The sequence below is a fragment of the Ptychodera flava genome, chromosome 15 (genome assembly GCF_041260155.1).
Source record: "Ptychodera flava strain L36383 chromosome 15, AS_Pfla_20210202, whole genome shotgun sequence".
Classification (NCBI taxonomy): Eukaryota; Metazoa; Hemichordata; class Enteropneusta; family Ptychoderidae; genus Ptychodera; species Ptychodera flava.
Genome location: NC_091942.1, coordinates 16,157,991 through 16,175,645, shown reverse-complemented (window position 1 = coordinate 16,175,645; position 17,655 = coordinate 16,157,991). Strand labels below are relative to the sequence as shown.

The 17,655-nt window shown below is 40.4% G+C and overlaps 1 protein-coding gene across 2 annotated transcripts in view; it reads left to right on the top strand.

The window, feature by feature from the left end:
* Positions 1–1,825: 1,825 nt before the first annotated feature.
* The window catches only part of LOC139151326 (GTP-binding protein Di-Ras2-like), a 65,088-nt gene continuing 49,258 nt past the window's right edge, over positions 1,826–17,655 (top strand). Inside the window, exon 1 of one of the 2 annotated variants that reach the window (XM_070724024.1) lies at positions 1,826–1,937. The gene's annotated coding sequence lies outside the window, so the exon portion shown is untranslated. Of the gene's footprint in view, positions 1,938–13,251; positions 13,397–17,655 lie in introns of those variants that run through there. The other variant, XM_070724021.1, reaches the window with a different exon arrangement.

Here is a 17,655-nt window from a genome sequence, read left to right as displayed (position 1 = left end):
TGGGCGGATAAAACAGTATTTAAAAATTAAAAAGTTTTGAGAGTCCGAATATCTGTACCCAAGGTGCATTCTTCATTAAATACGTAGCCGGTAAGAAACGAGTTTTTTTTACAGGAAGAAAAGTCAGACTGTCAATCAGTTTGAGAGCAAATCTCAGAAAGCAGAAAAATATAGTGACGCTCTTGATCTTTAAGTACCAAATACCGTGCCCACGCTTTCTCTCAGACCTATGATCAGAGATGTAACAGTTATATAAAATTCAAAAGCGTCATGCTTTATCATTTCCTAAAATCATTTTAAGAAGGCAAAACTTAATGATTTAGAATACAAATACTTATTGACTGAAACGAAACATTTCACCATCACACGCATGGTACGGTACTTTCCGAAACGAGCCATCTCATTTCTTGTAGGTCGGTAAGTTGACTAATTTTGCTTCTACTTTCGAGAAATCCAATTATCGCCAGCAGGTGGAATGTTTCGAGGGCATGTTGAACTCCACAAATATCTAAATTGAAATCTTTGTGGGCTTGAGATTTAACTGCTGTCGTTTGTTTTCCAATTTGTTGTAAATAACTCGACCTTATATCCAATTAAACTTGTCACTAAGCTCTAAGTCTTTATGGAGCACTGTTTAGTCCTTCAGTCGCCCTGTATGGTACAGCGACAGTGCATATTGTACGTATCAAATCTATCTCACAGCCACGGTTCTTGATAACAAGATTAAGGTGAAGATTTTTCAACAAATACTCATGGGGAAGGTTTGAAAATTTGTACAAAGATATCACGTTTCAGATCTTTAACAGATTCACAGAATTTCCGATATTTTCCGATTACGTATAATAATTTTAAGTCGCCAATAAACATGTAATATTACTGCTACACTCATTACAAGGATGTTCTGCATGTTAAAATTAGTGTAAGGTGTATTTTGAAGAACTTAAACAAACCCGATCGTTAAAAAATTTATGCCTTTATATCAGGCTAAATAAATAATAACTTTAAGCTATGTTCAACTTTATGAATAATTATGAAACAGCTTTATAGAAATGACAATATTTTGAATATCCTGCTGATGTGTTTAATTCTTCAGCTCCTTACAGAATCCTTTAAATCTTCTTGCTGATACGGATCCTCGGAAGGAATTTCTGAAACATTTGGAAATCGAGCGTTTCCCTGCATGGCAAAGCTTATTCTCTTTACCTCTGAGAATATACTTGACAAGCTTGCGTTAATGCAAAATGTGGCTTTCTCACTTATATTAATTCACGTTAATCTCATTAAAGTTGAAGGTTCACGTCGAAAGACACTCAATGCTTGCATATTCTGATCAACGTACATTGGTGGTGTCAATAACCCCCTCTCACCCTAGAATCGACACTGAAGGTTAGACCCCTTGTGTTATATAAGAACTAATTGAACTATAAATATGTCATTCACTGAGCAATAACACGCTCAGGGCGTTATTGCCTCATCAACATTTTAAAGTGCCAATTTGTCTCCAGGATTTGACATCAAAATTATAACAGGGGCTAAAAATCAGCTCTGTGTTGTCAACTATTTCACCCGTCCTCGCGACTGTCGTTTTGTCGTCCGACAGTTTCAATCTTTAGTATGCTCGGCATTTTCTAGACAATTAGAGAAAGATTATATTCTGTACTGTACAATCTGTGACATCTAAGGATTGAGGCGCTAGGCGTCTTTGAGTGCCGCTATTTCGATATTAGCAATTTCTAGAAGGTTTTATGCCATATCCGCTTCATGTACGATAGATAGCAGGGCCGGCATCTGATTCAGTTTGCCTGTTGCAGCGCCATCTATACTACGACACTTTGCTCTTTTATAGTACAAGGCCTGCCAATGGTAAAGCAAAAGACTGAAGGTCGTTTAGTGGAGTGCTTCGGATGAAAACTGTGGAACTGTTGCATATGTACATGGTATGTACGTTTTTGAACTATTCGTAATCAGATTAAGTCGAAGCGAATTGGTTTAAATTTTTCATTTTAACCACAGACTCTGTGATTCAGGGTTCAAGGGCAGCCAGCCGGTAAATGTTTTATTGGGGTTTCCCGACTGCTTTGCCGAATTTCGCCCCTATGTGTAACGTGGGGGGGGGGGCGGTAGGGCTTTCACCAAGGTTCCCCAACCCTTAAACCCTTTATGTGCCTCTTACGTGTGTTTGTGTGTGTCTGTGTCTGTGTCTGTGAGTGAGTGGGCGTGTTTGGGGGTGTAGTCGAATGGCAAGGTAACAACAACTGAATAAGTTAGGGAAGAATAACTTGTATTCTCTTGTCATGTTGTTCTGGTCTGTTAGAATGGTCAGTTTATAGGTACCTGAACCCTGCTCTGCATGCATGCATACAACATAAACTTACGTTACCATTATATGATTTTCAGTCACCACAGGTTTTGCCCAGTGTGTACAGGTGTATCAAACGACTGTGCAATATCCTCGCTCCCGGCAATGCCAGTTTAATGACCGTACTACATAACATGAAATGTCATCTTAACACTTTCATTGGTAGGAATCTACAAGTATGGGTAAACTCCAAGTTACGACCAACTATGAATTCCCCATGAATTATCTACTCGATTACTACGGTGATTGTATCTTCGGGCAAAATTTGGTATACTGTGGCCAGAGAAATTGTAAAATTGTGAATACTTAATACTAGCTACAAATACTAGGATGTAGTAAGGTCATTTAGGGGCGATGAGAATGGCAAATTGCGTAGAGCTACACCAGTAAGCTCAGCAACTTTGAAAAGGTGCTCATTGTGTATTCGAAAGCTGAATAATTTAAATGAACAAAAATTGATATTAATGGAGATAACATTTATGTAAAGATGGCGCGTTTTTTCGTTGCGATAGTTTTCGCCTTGGGGAATGTCATATCGTACCGGCCTTCAAATGAAAAATATGCTTTTGAAATACCTGGAAAAAACCATCACACAGAATTAGAATGAAAAATTCAAAACGGTCATACAGCGGAGACTGAGATCTTAAGTGCACATGTTTTCTCTCGGGGACTACGGGACGACTTGTTCCCATGTCAACGAAAACCCGTCTCTGTGACCATCGCTGCTCTAGATCCCGCTTACCTCTGCATGGCCAAGACAGAGACACGGAACAAGAAGAGATGTTTTCGAGAAATGAACAGTTTTATGAACCCGTTCGTCTATTACCCCGCTCAAGTAGCCAGGATAACACTTCTTTGATAAGCATAGTCAATCATGCCAGAATTGTTCTACCTTTTTACGATTGAACCGGATTATATGGGGGGGGGGCGTAACGACAGAAAAACAGTCCACTAAACGCTACTAAATGAAAAACAGAACTTTTACGATGATATTTAAAAAAATATAGCAGTCCAATCCAGGCCATCGCTCGCTTCCACTGTTTCGGGAAAATATAAATATTTTTCTTGCCCTCGCTCTCCCAACCTAAACCAATCTGGATTCAACTTTTCAAAGAGCCAGGGTAGATTTCTCACCTGAAAATTTGGACGCCATGGTAACGGTTACCAGGCAACAGAATGGTCATGCAATCCAACACGTTTCGCTCCTTCCAAGTATGCAACGCTGCCCGGCGACATAATGGGCATGTCGAATGCATGTAGACTGCAGGGTAAAGTGGGCGAACTTCTTTGCTGCGTTGAGTGAATACGTGAGTGGAATATTCTTGAAATTATTTATGTTTTTTTTTGTATCGAACCATCACGGTGAAAAAGCTAGAACGAGAGAAGATTACACCAACAAGACCAGACCTTGGCGAATATTCCGACTACAGTGGCGACAGCTGTTTGTTATTCGAGGCGCGATGAGATCGATACGATGTTAAGTTATATTTATGATAAACCCTAGCTTGTATTAACAGGGAAATGTACGAGGCGGCTTCCAAGTACATGCCCTGAATAAAAATATCGCGAGAACAACCATCTACTCCAACTTAGTCGACCAGAAGCAAGACATAATGGAAGTTTTATGGTTTAACATGTCGAGAGAATGGAGGAATTATACGATGGCGAATGCCAATTAATTGATAGAGTTTGTTTCGTTACGCGGATCCGCCTGATTGGTTTGTCCATGACCCTTAAAGAGGGGTGATATTTTACGACGCCCATGTACAAAGTCTCGTGGATGGCCGTCAGCTGTTCGTAATCGACTTTTTGGAGTGGAAATCGAATTTCAAAAGTGCGCCTCCAGGTTGCCCGAGAGAAACAGGGTTTCTCCGGTAACATTTAAGGCCGTTGGGTGGAAATAAAACTTTCGTTAACGGCAGCTGAATAGTTTTATTTCAAGAATCCAATTGGTAAGATGATTGGAATTAGGTTTACCAAGTTTAATAGCTTGCTTAAGCTGGCTGCCTTGTTTTATCCATTGGGATAAATTTAGGGCGGACTGGATAGCTCGCTCTGCCTGGCTTTATTGCTCGTCGATTATTTCGAGGGACAGTGGCTGTGTGTATAACTTTTTTTTCATTTGTTGATTCTTTTGTTTTGTTTGCTTATTTGCATGTTTAATGAGTTGGCCTGTTAATACTGGCCAGTTTCAAGAGTCGGGTTTTTTGTCAAGCCGGCCGACATTTCATTGGCACGACCTCTCATTTTCTTTCATAAGTTTCATCCAGGGACAATGGCTGTTTGATGATATGTTCATTTGGTCTAAGTTTGTTTCATAAATCAAATACATGCTTTTATATCTACTCCCATAAGTATGATGAAATGCAAAGCATTAGCGGCTCGCCAATGCGATTCAATGGGCCAAATGTGCATTGTTAACAGATGAATTCAAGTCCGATTACGAATCTCAAATTAAATTCCCTTGGTGGTTGCATGCATAATCGTTCAGAAACATGATTCCATTCGATTCAACCGTTGATAAACGTTACCATCGTGTGATGCAATCAAAACACAACCCTTGAGAAATTGGAAGTAGAGATGATAAAGTTGCCGTTTAGTAGCCAATAAATGCCAATTTTGATTACATCATGTCACTAAATTTCTTTCTTGCTGTAGTGAGTGTCAGAGTTCTTGATAACGTTACCAGGTTTACGTAAAAGACAGTGATAAAACTACATTCTTTTAATTTTGCACAGATTACAGCGGAAGATTAATCACAAAGATTACGAAAGGCTCAGATTAAATTATGAATGTATATCTCGGCTGTAGCATTGGTAGCCAACAACGAAAACGTAATGTTTAGTGAGGGATGGGCCATCTCATCTTTGCAGGGGGTGGTCAAAATGACAGACAATGGAAAATATCATTTTCAGTTATCTCATAGGCAGCAAAAACTGATAAAAGGAACCTAAAGTGACATTCTGGCGGTGCTCAAATTCTCACCCCGTTCTGATCGCCTAAAGACTTTGTGAATCCCTTTCTGAGAAAAGAAGACAAAAATAATGTCCAAATCATTGGCCGTTTTATATAGTCATATTTCATAGTTTCTTTAGGAAGGATCTTCATTTTAAATGTATGCTATTTATGTCATGAGTATAGGTATGTCACCCATGAGATCTGATGAAATCCTGACGTCACCATTAGAGAGTGCTTGATTCCCCTCCCCCGCATTGTCTGTGCACCTGTATGAGATTTCGCGGCGACATCGTGTAACGCCTGTTGGCAATTGCGCATTTTCGCCCCTGTGTGTACAAAAACGTTAACGCTGCAGATCTGTGTGGGTTTGATTTAAAATAAGTCAGTGGGCAGCAACGCTTAGCTTTAATGGACACAATTATAAATTCTCATGTGCACGGCTTGCTAGTACATCAAATTGCCTGAATATGCTATACTCTACTAGACTGCTTTCGTTGTCGTCATCATCGCCAGTTTCTGTCGCTCTGGGAGCGGTGGGCGGCAGGTTAGGAATTTGACTGGCTCCGCTGAAAAGAACGAAATGCCCCCCCCCCCCCCCAATCCGAGAGGAACTTTACAACTTTACAGCATAGTATTTGTCTTTAAAGAACCCGAAGCGTATCTTCCATTGTCTTGTGCTGTTTCTTCAACACAGTTTCTTGGTTTACTACCTAATTAGTAATGTAGGAAGACCCATAAACACGATTGGAACTAATGTGGGATGATTGGCTAGTGAACTAATGTCGGTTTAATCTGCAAATGTAAGCCCATCTGCTTTTCTCTTTAAGCAAATTGATGCAGTTGTTTTTATGAGTAATTTGCAATATTGGAACATTCAGCTGTTGGACACCCAACACTTTTGAGAAATTTGAAAAATATGAAGATCCAATCTCCCTAATTAATTCCAACCGTGCTCGTGTTAAATTTGTCATCACAGCCCGATGTGCTGAATCGCGGCCCGGACTAGAATTCATTTTTCGACAATAATATTGTGTTGACTTTGATAGGCTATTTCCATTACTTTGTAATTATGATGTTCTCGGTTGGTAAAACAAATGAGTGCTAATGAAAATGCTTTCAGAAGTTATAGTCATTGTCCGTCTAACTGTGCCATTTCCCGCGCTTGTACGTCGAGTGTTTGCCCAGCAATTTGATATTTTGTTATCATATTTCCATAAAACGCTTTCAGAACAATCTGCTTTGTTGAGAAAATATGGGATCTGAATTTTTCATTAAGAGTGCAGTCGTACTGAGAAAGCGGTCATAATTCATGAAGTGTGCGGGAATGGGACTGATATCCATGCCATCGCAGATTCATCTCTGTGGGCGATGTCAAAACCACGCGCAAAAATAAGTCGTCTGCCGCAAGATTCGGAAAAAAAATATTCTGCACAGATGTTCGCCGGCTTTTAGCATGAGTGATATGTCAACGCAAAGCCCGGCATTGTGTAATTTTAATGGCGATTTTATTGAACTGAATTGAGATTTACAATGCTTCGAACAAGCACTCCAGTTAAGACCACGCGCAAAGATGCTACTCGTGGCGTGAGCGAATCAACAACATCTCGTGCAGTGTACATAGGGATTATTGGCCATTTTTCTATGCAAGACCGACTCCACAGTGTGTCTACACAGCGCGTGCAACACTCTTTCTATTGCGCACGAGTGTTTCTCACTTGATACGTCTCAGCAGACATATTTAAGGTTTCGGTGAATTATCAAGAAATGTTAAATCGTCCAATACGAGATGTGAATATAGTTGATAAAATTACATCTTATGGGCAAATAGCGTACAACATCACATTACAGTTGAGTTGAGAGAAAGAGAGAGAGAGAGAGAGAGAGAGAGAGAGAGAGAGAGAGAGAGATTGTTTCCATCATAGGGCGAGGGACAGTGGCCGAACATTACTCGCTGTTTGCCGCATAGTTTCAGCATGGTTCACTATATCATCCAATTACGATGGAGTGGGACTGCATAAAGTATGCTCACACGTATATCCGACACTTTAGCGGCAGAAATGAAACATTTGCAAGAAAATGTTTGACGCGTTTCCTTGGTGACTTCATTCTCATGGCTCAGTTGTGACGTCATAGGTCTGGTGCCTGTTTGTGGCAGAACTCAAACGTTTTCCAGGCGCCTGAAATTTCGAAAAGTGCGATTAAAGCAGATATGCGCCGTGTACGTATCTCATATCTGACATGTCTCTATGGTAACAGAGTGATTTTGTTTTTATCCAGTACTGTGTTCTGATCAATCTTTACATATGCCAGATGTACAGCCTCCTTGTACGTAACTTGGCACATTGGTCTGCCAGGCTGTGAAAAAAGAGTGTTTGCGTTACACGTCACCAACGCGTGGAACACTCCGTGATGCTGCGAACCATTGCTTTAATAATGTGTTCTACGTGGACCTTGCGACTTAAAAACCGCTTTGTGTTCGGTTAGATCTATAAGAGACATAAAAGCTTGGCATGTTGTCGAACTATGCCATTTCATGTACGTACACGGAGAAGAATTCTCAACTTCCCATCAACGAAGGTTTGTATCCTGCCAAACCATTGCAATATATATACGTCATGTTTTACGTCACAATCGTCCAGAATGCGGGGGAAAACATAATTCCCCGGTGCAAACGTTCTCAAATGATCAAGTTTAAATTATCAATCCTATCAACATCGTCACTCATTTTTGCGATTTCGCACAACACAGTATCGGAATGTCGTTCCCCATTTAACAGTTTTAGTCCCGACAAATAAATTTCAAGTCAAGTCAAACTTGGAAATAATTTGTCCCTTTAGAAGTGGTAGAGGCGCTACACGTAAATCACTGAGAAGAAATTTATAGCATTTTTCGACAAGATGCACGAAATGACTTTTTTAGGTTGAGACAAAAAAAAACAATTTCAAAACAAATTACCATACTTACTCGGTCGTGGAAAGTGGAAGCGCAATGCAATTATTTCGTCTGCGAGACGAATCTTGTACCGAGAATTTATAAGATCTATCTCCACTGACGCAGAATGTCAAAGCGGGTTTCCCTTACACGTCTAACAAAATGCTGAAAGCTGTCGTGGAAAACCCGAGCCTTGGACTATTTCCGTCAAACGAAATGCACTTAAGTACAGTTCCATTAGCTGTATCTTTTTGCGATTTTTCCGTTGTTTTGATTGAAATGATCACTGGCTCATGTTGAATATCCTGTCAAATAACAGCGAATCGCATATTATTCGGAAACAATACGTGCCCTACAACTAAATAACATGTGATTTTACAACAAAAATTTCAATTTTTGTCCGGACAGAAATACAAACTCTGTTGACACGCGGATTGCAACGTAGGCATTCTTCTGCACCTGCGCGAGCCATTTACAGCAATTTCAAAATAAATATTCATTACTTATGCCCGGCACTTACGTCGTAGTCCCATTGTCCGAGCACGTGCGTAGCCAGATGTCTGGCAATCCTCGACGCAATGTTGTTTTGACCCCGCAATAAACGTGAACTTGTACATCGGCTGATCGCGGCGTAACCATATCTGCGTTCTCCCCAGCACGCTGAGCATGCCAGACATCAACAAACGAGCTCGGAAGGGCAACACGTTTGAACAAAAATTAGCAGTTTTATGTGGCTATAACATCACTAATCATGTTTGTTTCTTCGTAAACAATATTTTGCAACAAATATGAGCCCCAACATGGAATTTTCCGAGGTAAAAAATGGTCAAAAGTTACAAATAATGGCCCTTTAAGTACAGTCGAATACTCACTAATACTTGTATTGACTCTTTAAATTTGTTTTCTCAATGTATTTCAGTGTTCATGGCTAAAGTTGCCACCGTGGTATTAAGGTAACGCTGACACTCATATGAATAGCTCGTTGAGGTAGTGCACGCCACATAAAGTTTTAAATTGTTATCGTACTTCCGTCGAGTAACTTTTAAACCATCCTCTGTCAAAATTAGGAATATAATTTGGTTTCCATTGTGCATATTCATGAGGAACAAATTACCTAAACGTTGCCGACATTCGAAAAAGGCGCCATTTTATATTATCACAATAACAAGCCGGTAAAATCTTCATTGTAATACTCGAGTCTTCAAAATGAATCCACGGTAGCAGCAGTCTATGCGAAAGTAAGTAAAACCTTGAGAATACGAACAACTTTGCCCCCGAGGCGATCTTCTTATCTATGACTCCAAGTAAAGCTGCTTGTGCATGGAAGCCGAGGAATTGAAACACCAACGGCACATTACTCCGGATCCAAACCTGTGTAATTAAGGTAGAGAGCGCCTCAGGGATAGACATTGGGGCTCTCAAATTTTCACAATAATTCTCTTATCTACCGCTTGTGTGGGTTCATTTTGAAGGTCTTCGAGTAAATAAAGTTTTTTTATTTACCGTCTTATTTTTTGTGAAAATTGAAAATTTAATTTTCCTGCGTAGAGTTAACACAGGGATGGCGGCCATTTTGAATTTCAAATATCTGTAAAATTAAGGTACTTTGTCCCCTCCGGCACCATAATTTGCATGGCGATCCCCCGATGGTTATTTTTGAATTTGAACGAGGGAATTGCTAAAGGTTTATTGGGGGAAGTTTAAACAAAAGTTTAAGACTGCCAATTTCGAGGCGCATACTACCTTAGAACAACTTTTCTCGGTGCACTCACGGTTTCTTCGTCTGCAGTTATGGTACTGTACTCTGAATACAATCCTGGTTATAAGTCTTCTCTCACCAAAATGGTAACACCAAAATATACTAGCTTTGGGCTGTATTGTCCTAACGCTGAGGTACACACCGAGTTACGGTTTATTTATAATATGCTGATACAGTAAGTGGGCATAGCTGTCAAATTTCATCAACAGATATTGTCTTTACTTTAAGATCACTGCTACTACCCTGCGGTGACTCTAACCTCGATATAATCCAGAAATTTGACCCCCTAGTCAAGGGTCCATTAGCTGTTAACGTAACTTCTTACCCCTTCTCCATTACTTTCTTTTCTGTTCGCAAAGTTACACTTTTCTTGATGTACTATAAAAATCACATCGGAATTTCTTATATTAAACCTGTCAACAAAGCCTGCGAGTTGTGTCCAATTTCATCGACGACAATTCAACTTTTGGTCCTAACTAGAAATCATCAGACATTAGAATGATTTAATTAATTAATTTAAGATTGATGTTTCTCTTTTTCAGTATCAGTGACGACTTTGCATATTGTACTGAACACGGCGCGTTCGCATGACCGAAACTGTTAATTTCCACATACTTTGGAGTTGAGAAACAGAAAAGTACTTGCTCTAAGGAACAAAAATTATTCACAAAATCATCAACAGTTATTGTGCCTTTGACAACGCTTCTTACTGGTTCTTCTGTTCTCTGAGCTTGCCGACATTTAAATGGAAATACCGGCAGCCAGGGTGATTCAAAAATTTCTGTCGGTCTTAAGGTACATGTAATAGCTCCTGAAGACTTATGATCAGATACTTCAACATTTGACCATAATTCTTGCAAAATTACGAGCACCGATCAAGTTTTAAGCTGGTCTGTTTACGAAGAGCATAAGCTTATACACACCATACGCGACAGCTACCTTAAGGTATTATGCGCCTTAAAAGTGAAAGACTTAAACTTTTGCTCAAACTTTCCTTAATGAATCTTTCGACCATTTTCTTTCAAAAGCAATAATAAAAATCGGGGGTCACCGCGCAAATTTTGGTACTAGAGAAACAAATAACCCAAGATTTACCGATATTTAAAATTCAAAATGGCCGCCATCCCTTTGTTAACTCTATGAAAAAAAATAAATAAAATTTTCGAATTTCGAAAAACTAAGCCGATAAAAAGTTTTCTTACTCCCAGAGCTTTAAAATGAACCCCCGCAAGTGGTAGATCAGAAAAGAATAGTAAAATTTTGAGAGTCCGAATATCTGTCCCCGAGGCGCGATCTACCTTAATAGTTTCACGGTGTGCTTTTATATGATGTGCTATCCTGGCGTGATTACGAGGAGTGAAACCGTGCAGATCAAATGCCTTTTTTAGCCGAGAAACACGCAAACGTTTTCGCCTCAACGTTCAATCTACAAACAGCGCGAAATCGCCATAAGTCATGTGAGCAGATTGACAACTCGAACGGAAAGCGTGGTGTCTGCGATGAACACCTACACAGGTGCCCTCACCACACGTTCGCCGGCCACTGCATCGCCATACGTGACTGGTGACGTAGAAAACATTAACCAGTGACGTAGAAGTATCGAGTGTGATTGACAGGTCCCTATTTACGGTTCATTGACGGTAAACGTCATCGAATATCAATAAATCATGTTAGCGATAATCTTGTGCGATAAACACTTGTAGGATTTTGTCCGGAAACACTGCGTCTATTTTCAACACTGACTTTTGTCACGCTATGGCGTGCACCACAAATGTATACTATACACATTTGAAGATAACTCAGGTATGCAGAAAAGGTTACTTATACAATTTTAAAGATAATCCCCAATACCCGAATATTATTTGGTAAATGGTCACCTAATTCTTCTGAAAATATATATTATTTATTAGACCGCATCCCTTCAAGTGTAAATCATGTTTTTTTTAGCTGAATCATCCGGGAGTTCCCTGAAATAGATTCTTTTCAGTGTTGAAAGCAACTTTACCGTCCCATCAGTCCGTCCTCACAAATAAACGGATTTCTGTTCTTTCATCACCGGTTTAAAAAAAAATAATTACTTGAAATTTATGGCAGCAGATTGGATAAATCATAGGTATTACGGTATTCGTTGCTATGGTTTCCACAACCTCCGGTACGCCAACTCCAATTCGAATTCTGTCTCCTCATGCGGAGTTCAGGACGGCCGATGCGCGTTGCCATGGCGACCATGATGAATATATCGTCCGATGAGATGGGAGTTTGGTTATCTTTAATGAATTCAGTGGATGGAACGCAAGATCTCATTCAGATGAGGAAAGTTCCGTTTCCTAGCGACCTAACCTTGCTCTTTCGTTGGCATCAGTGCGGGGCGCGCCCGTTGCGACGCGCTCATTTCACATTTTGTATCAGTCATGTGACCGAGGTATCGACGGAAGGTCGTCTCGAATCAATCAGACTGAGTACATAATGCTTACAAAAAAAACGAAGGTGCAACGTTGCCGATCTCTCGATAGCTCCAGTCTGTCTGTGACGTCATTCACAAGCTTGCATAACGATAACCTTTGTACTGGAAACTTCCGAACATGGAGTGCTCCTACGTGCTCCCATGTATTTGAGTGGTTCACACAACTCCCAGCGCTTTACTTAGGTAACGATCAAAATTATCGTCAGGTGCGGTGGAGTGTCCACGTTTAAACCCAAATTGATAGTCATGTGAACTCAGATAATCTGTACAACGATTTACGATAAAAAGACGGTAGAAATGGCAATAAGCCTGTAATTAGGCCTATCCTTACTACTCATATTACCTGTTTTGTCCTTGATAAGTGGCACCAAGACAGTTTGCATGAAACTTTGTGGCAGAAACGCATGATGCAGCAACGATGAAAGAATAAGAGCTAGCATGACATGTAGCCTATTACTGGCATATTTATAACGCTCGCTAACCAGGTCATCAGAACCCACGGATTTTCAGCTCTGAAGACGGCTAATTGCATACGAATAAATACATAATATCTATCTATATATATATATATATATATATATATATATATATATATATATATATATATATATATATATATATATATATATATATATATATCAAATTATTTTCGGGCGGGGCAGAGGAAAACTCGACGAAACGTCTTCTCTTCAGCCCCCTCCCCCCGCCCGCCACCCCCGGTCATTAATTGTGCACGTTCCCTTATATGAAGTGATCGGCTCGATGCTGTGCTCACACGGTAGCGTCAAACCTGAATTGGCGGAGATCGGTATATACTACATCCACTATCTGGTTGGAAAGCCATACCACTGTGAGTGGGGCATGGTGTAGGATATACTGTGCAGTGTAATCGTGAATATAGAAAAATCAGGAGCCGGAATTGAAGGTAAAACAGATTCACTGTTTTTCTTCCTATCACTTGAAATTTTATTTCTCTATCGTAGTGTAACAGTTTCACAGCACAAGTTCCTTTCAGTTTCTGTGAAAGCTTCCCGGTGGATTGGCCTTGCATTAATTTGCCGACACTGGCGGCAGGGCAAGGGCCGGAATTCGTCCACGGGGCGCTCTAGTTGTCCGGGACATCTGCCACTCTGTGGTGCCAAATGGCGGAATTTATATACGGACAAGACTGAGGACTGTCGGACCCTTCTCCATAACCTTTTTACTGAAAAAGCCTTGTCGCCATTCAAACCTGTTCATACCGACCTTTGCAGTCTACACGAAGGGCTTGACATGCATGAAACGCAACGGGCTACATCTGCGGGAAGGGTACCCACGGAATCAAAAACACAACATGTCAGGTCTGCACGAGAGATCGAAAACAAGCAAGAAAAGGATCATTTACTGCTAGTTTTGTAATTTGACGAGCCCTCTCTGTCTGATCACCGTGAAGGTAGACAGTTCTGATAAAAAAGAGCAGACGTGCTTATTCCAGTACGATATAAAACTCAACGGGGAGACAAGTAGTGTGAAATGAACTTTCGACTGAAGGACAGTTAAAATGTGTACTTTTCCACAAGGTAAATATAATTAACCCGAGTTAGTGTAATGAGGATTGTTTGATAAGCCATTTAAGGCGGGATAAAGTGTGCACTGGTGATGGCCCATGGAGAGGATAGTAATATAGGGAATTCTGCAAACCCGACGTGTTTCCAAGGATTTAAAATCGTGTATGTTCGATTTGTTACCGCATTACTCTGACACTCTACACAAACGGCTAGCATATGGCTCTGTCCGGGAACGTAAGCCGGCACAGTACGGTCAAATACCTGCGTGTTGAGTGCCGATAACAGCCTCTGTAAACACGGTATGTTCTGCAACGGAAATACCGTCCCGTGCCAGAAGGGGTTTCCAAACAGTCCGCGAGTGCGCCCTTCCGCGCCGCGCGCAGCAAAGACGGGAATTCAGTTGTGCTTGGCCATTTTTTTCTATAAATTGTTGGATGAAACTCAACACTATGATAACCCCGACAAAGCAAAACCAAAGGTCTCACCGCTGCATCTAGTAGTATTGAATAACGATGCGTGGGAAAGACAATATTCTACCGTGTGGGCGTCGACAACCGTTCAAACAGATTTCTCCACTCATCTCGACAAAAGAACCATTTTGTCTCTACTCCAACAAAATAGGAACATATATAATTGACCCCTCCAAAAAATTCCCATAATTCCTGAGAGACCCAGGTTGTGTATAACGCTTTTTTATGGCAGCAGCGTGCACCATTTGACTTTGTACAACGCACTGTACAATTAAATCAACCCACCATCTCTCATGTATACGCAGAGAATAATTCAGGTATAGACATGATTAAGATCTGCTAACATACGACAAAATTGATTCAGGCGAGAAAGCTGGGTCGTTCACCGACAGCAGTTTCATGTATCACCCGTATCTTTTCATCAATAGAAACCCTGCTCTCGAACATACAGCGCAATCATGCTAACGGCTTGAGCAAAAAAGCGACGGTATCAATAAAGGTCTACTCAGAAAAAGTTAAGCGTCTCATTCCTAGATGACATGCGCAGTGGTGGCTGTTATGAACAGATTGTCGAACCGTACAATATGTTCGACCAGGCTGTGATCGGTTCTCACGTGTACAAACATATGGCATCTGGATTGCACGCATTGCTATCGTTATCTGACCATCTATAACATTTATCCTCCATTGAGTATTGAATTCTCTAGCCCCATCCACTATCTAATCAGTAGAGCTGTAGATGAGGGTTGATATATATATATATATATATATAGAGAGAGAGAGAGAGAGAGAGAGAGAGAGAGAGAGAGAGAGAGAGAGAGAGAGAGAGAGAGATAGATATAGATATATAGTTTAATATCGGGCCGGGGTACTGTTTATTTGGTTGATTCAAAACCAGCTTGTTATCGCAGTGATAAATCGAAAAGGAGATTTTATCGAATTTGAATTTTATTACTGACCATGGCTACAATATGGAGACGGTGACGTTACTTACAATGCTATTACGGTATTGTACATATATAAAACATGGATTGGTTGCAAAATACAGGTCTGAAAAGGGGGGTTGGTTTCTCAAAGACAGAGTCCTAAAAATTAAATCTTCAATGAACGGCTTCCAATCGAATTTGGTCCGATACCGACTTGTAAACATGTGCAAATATGTAAGCACATATGGCATATGTTACATTAAATAGTTCGTAGAATGCACGCCATGTAATTTGAAAACACGATTTCGTCGGACGTTCATCTTTGTACTCAAACAGTAATTTTCTGGTCTTCTGCTTAAGTGCACTCATTTTAGAGTCAACGAAGGTTTCACTGTCTAGTTGTGAGACAATATAAGATTTAATTTAATTTGATTTAATTTTTCCGCAAAGGGTTACCTCAACGGCCATTTTGAAATTTCCATAAATTTTAGATAATTTGTTTCTCTCATTCCAAACTATGACCCCTGATTTGTGCTCTTGATTATGAAAACACATGATTTAAAGTGTCCTCGGGGACAGTTTGAACTAGACAACTTCCTGTTTCGGGGCCAACCTTTTTTCATAGGGTACGGCCATAGTTTCATCGTGTCACGGATGGATGGATACTGTCCGCTAGGGTTATCACACATGTCACGCCGGTGAAGTATACAAAAAGTATACATAGAGGCGAATCGGTAATGATTCTTCCAAACAACTTACATATGGAAGTATCTGGAGCAGAAAAACTGCAAAGAGTATTATACTATTTTGAGCAAAGATGGCCTTTCGTTGAACTTTCAATCATATACTGCTCACCTTTGTATAGCATTCACTCACTTCGAAGGGTTTTTGGAGGGACAGAGGCACCCAGGTGTCAGATACATCCTTCAACGAACAAACTTAAGGGGCAATTACCAACAGACATTTTCAAGAAAGGATGCGACGCTTATGGCACATATTTGTTTACTTGAATCTGCAACAGACACTATGCAAGTGAAAATTTTGAACGGCAGTTCGGCAAAGCACAGTAATCAAGTTAAGACTGACGATTTGTCAAACTTTCATCATCACCAAGTATCTTCATTTGTTACATTTGATGACCCGGGCAGTTTCTGTTACATTTTTGTTTTGTTTTTTTCACAAGCTGTACAACAGTCAGACCCTTTAAGCTCGACTGAATTGGTAGGCCCTCATTTGTTTCAGGAAAGGTCCCGCTAAAGTACATGAAAGTTTAAATCGGATCACTGAAAAGTTCAAAAGTTGAATGTTTTGACGCCAAAAGTACTTTGTCAGTCGTGTCCAACCGCCCTGATGCTGAGTTCTGCGTATAAGGGGATTCCATTATTGTGTATAACGGCAATATTGCTGATTTAAGTACCTATCTCTATTAGCCTTTTCCTGATTAATCACCGCCGCAGAAGTACACTCATTTTGAGTTTCGGAAACTTTCTTACTGTAACATTTTCTTTTTTTTTTCGTTAATCTACAATCAGTTAAAAACAGCGCAGGGATTCGATACTCACATGTAGTAAGCGCCATTCCATTGATGACGTAATCCTGTGTGCGCTTAAAGCCCCCACTCAATTATCAGATTTATCTAATATAAATATTAGTTACTTGATGAAATTTTCAATGGAAAACAAAAGAATGACAAACTGTTAATGGGCTATTGACACATTCGCTAATGCGAGAACCTGGGATTGAGAAGGGCGCCTAACATTCACGGGCACATCAAGCTGTAGACTTGGTTCAAGTAATCTTGAGTGGAGTGAACGCAATGATTTGTATTTTGCTTTCATGTGAAACGCGCGCGTGAGTGGACGCGATGAGTAGGGTGAACGCGATATGTGGACTCACCGTCCCTCCACCCACGGTGGTGGAGTGAACGCTATACAGCGGAGTTTCACCCGGAATCACATCCGGCAGAAACTAACTCACTACTGCGCAGACTCAAACGTGACGCATTCAATCGCTGGGAAAACCTGGCGTGAGCTGCCAAATTCCGGATAGGTTTGTACGAAATAGGAGAGACACAAGAGAAACTATTATAAATGATTTTATTTTTTTAAAATTCACCGACTTGAACCAAGTCAAATCAAGCTGCTATTAAAAAGTGATCCGAAATCAATAGTGGATTTTCACTTCAGGGCTTTACGTCACGGCGTTGCATACACATCCAATGAGCGTGAACGCTTGCAATCT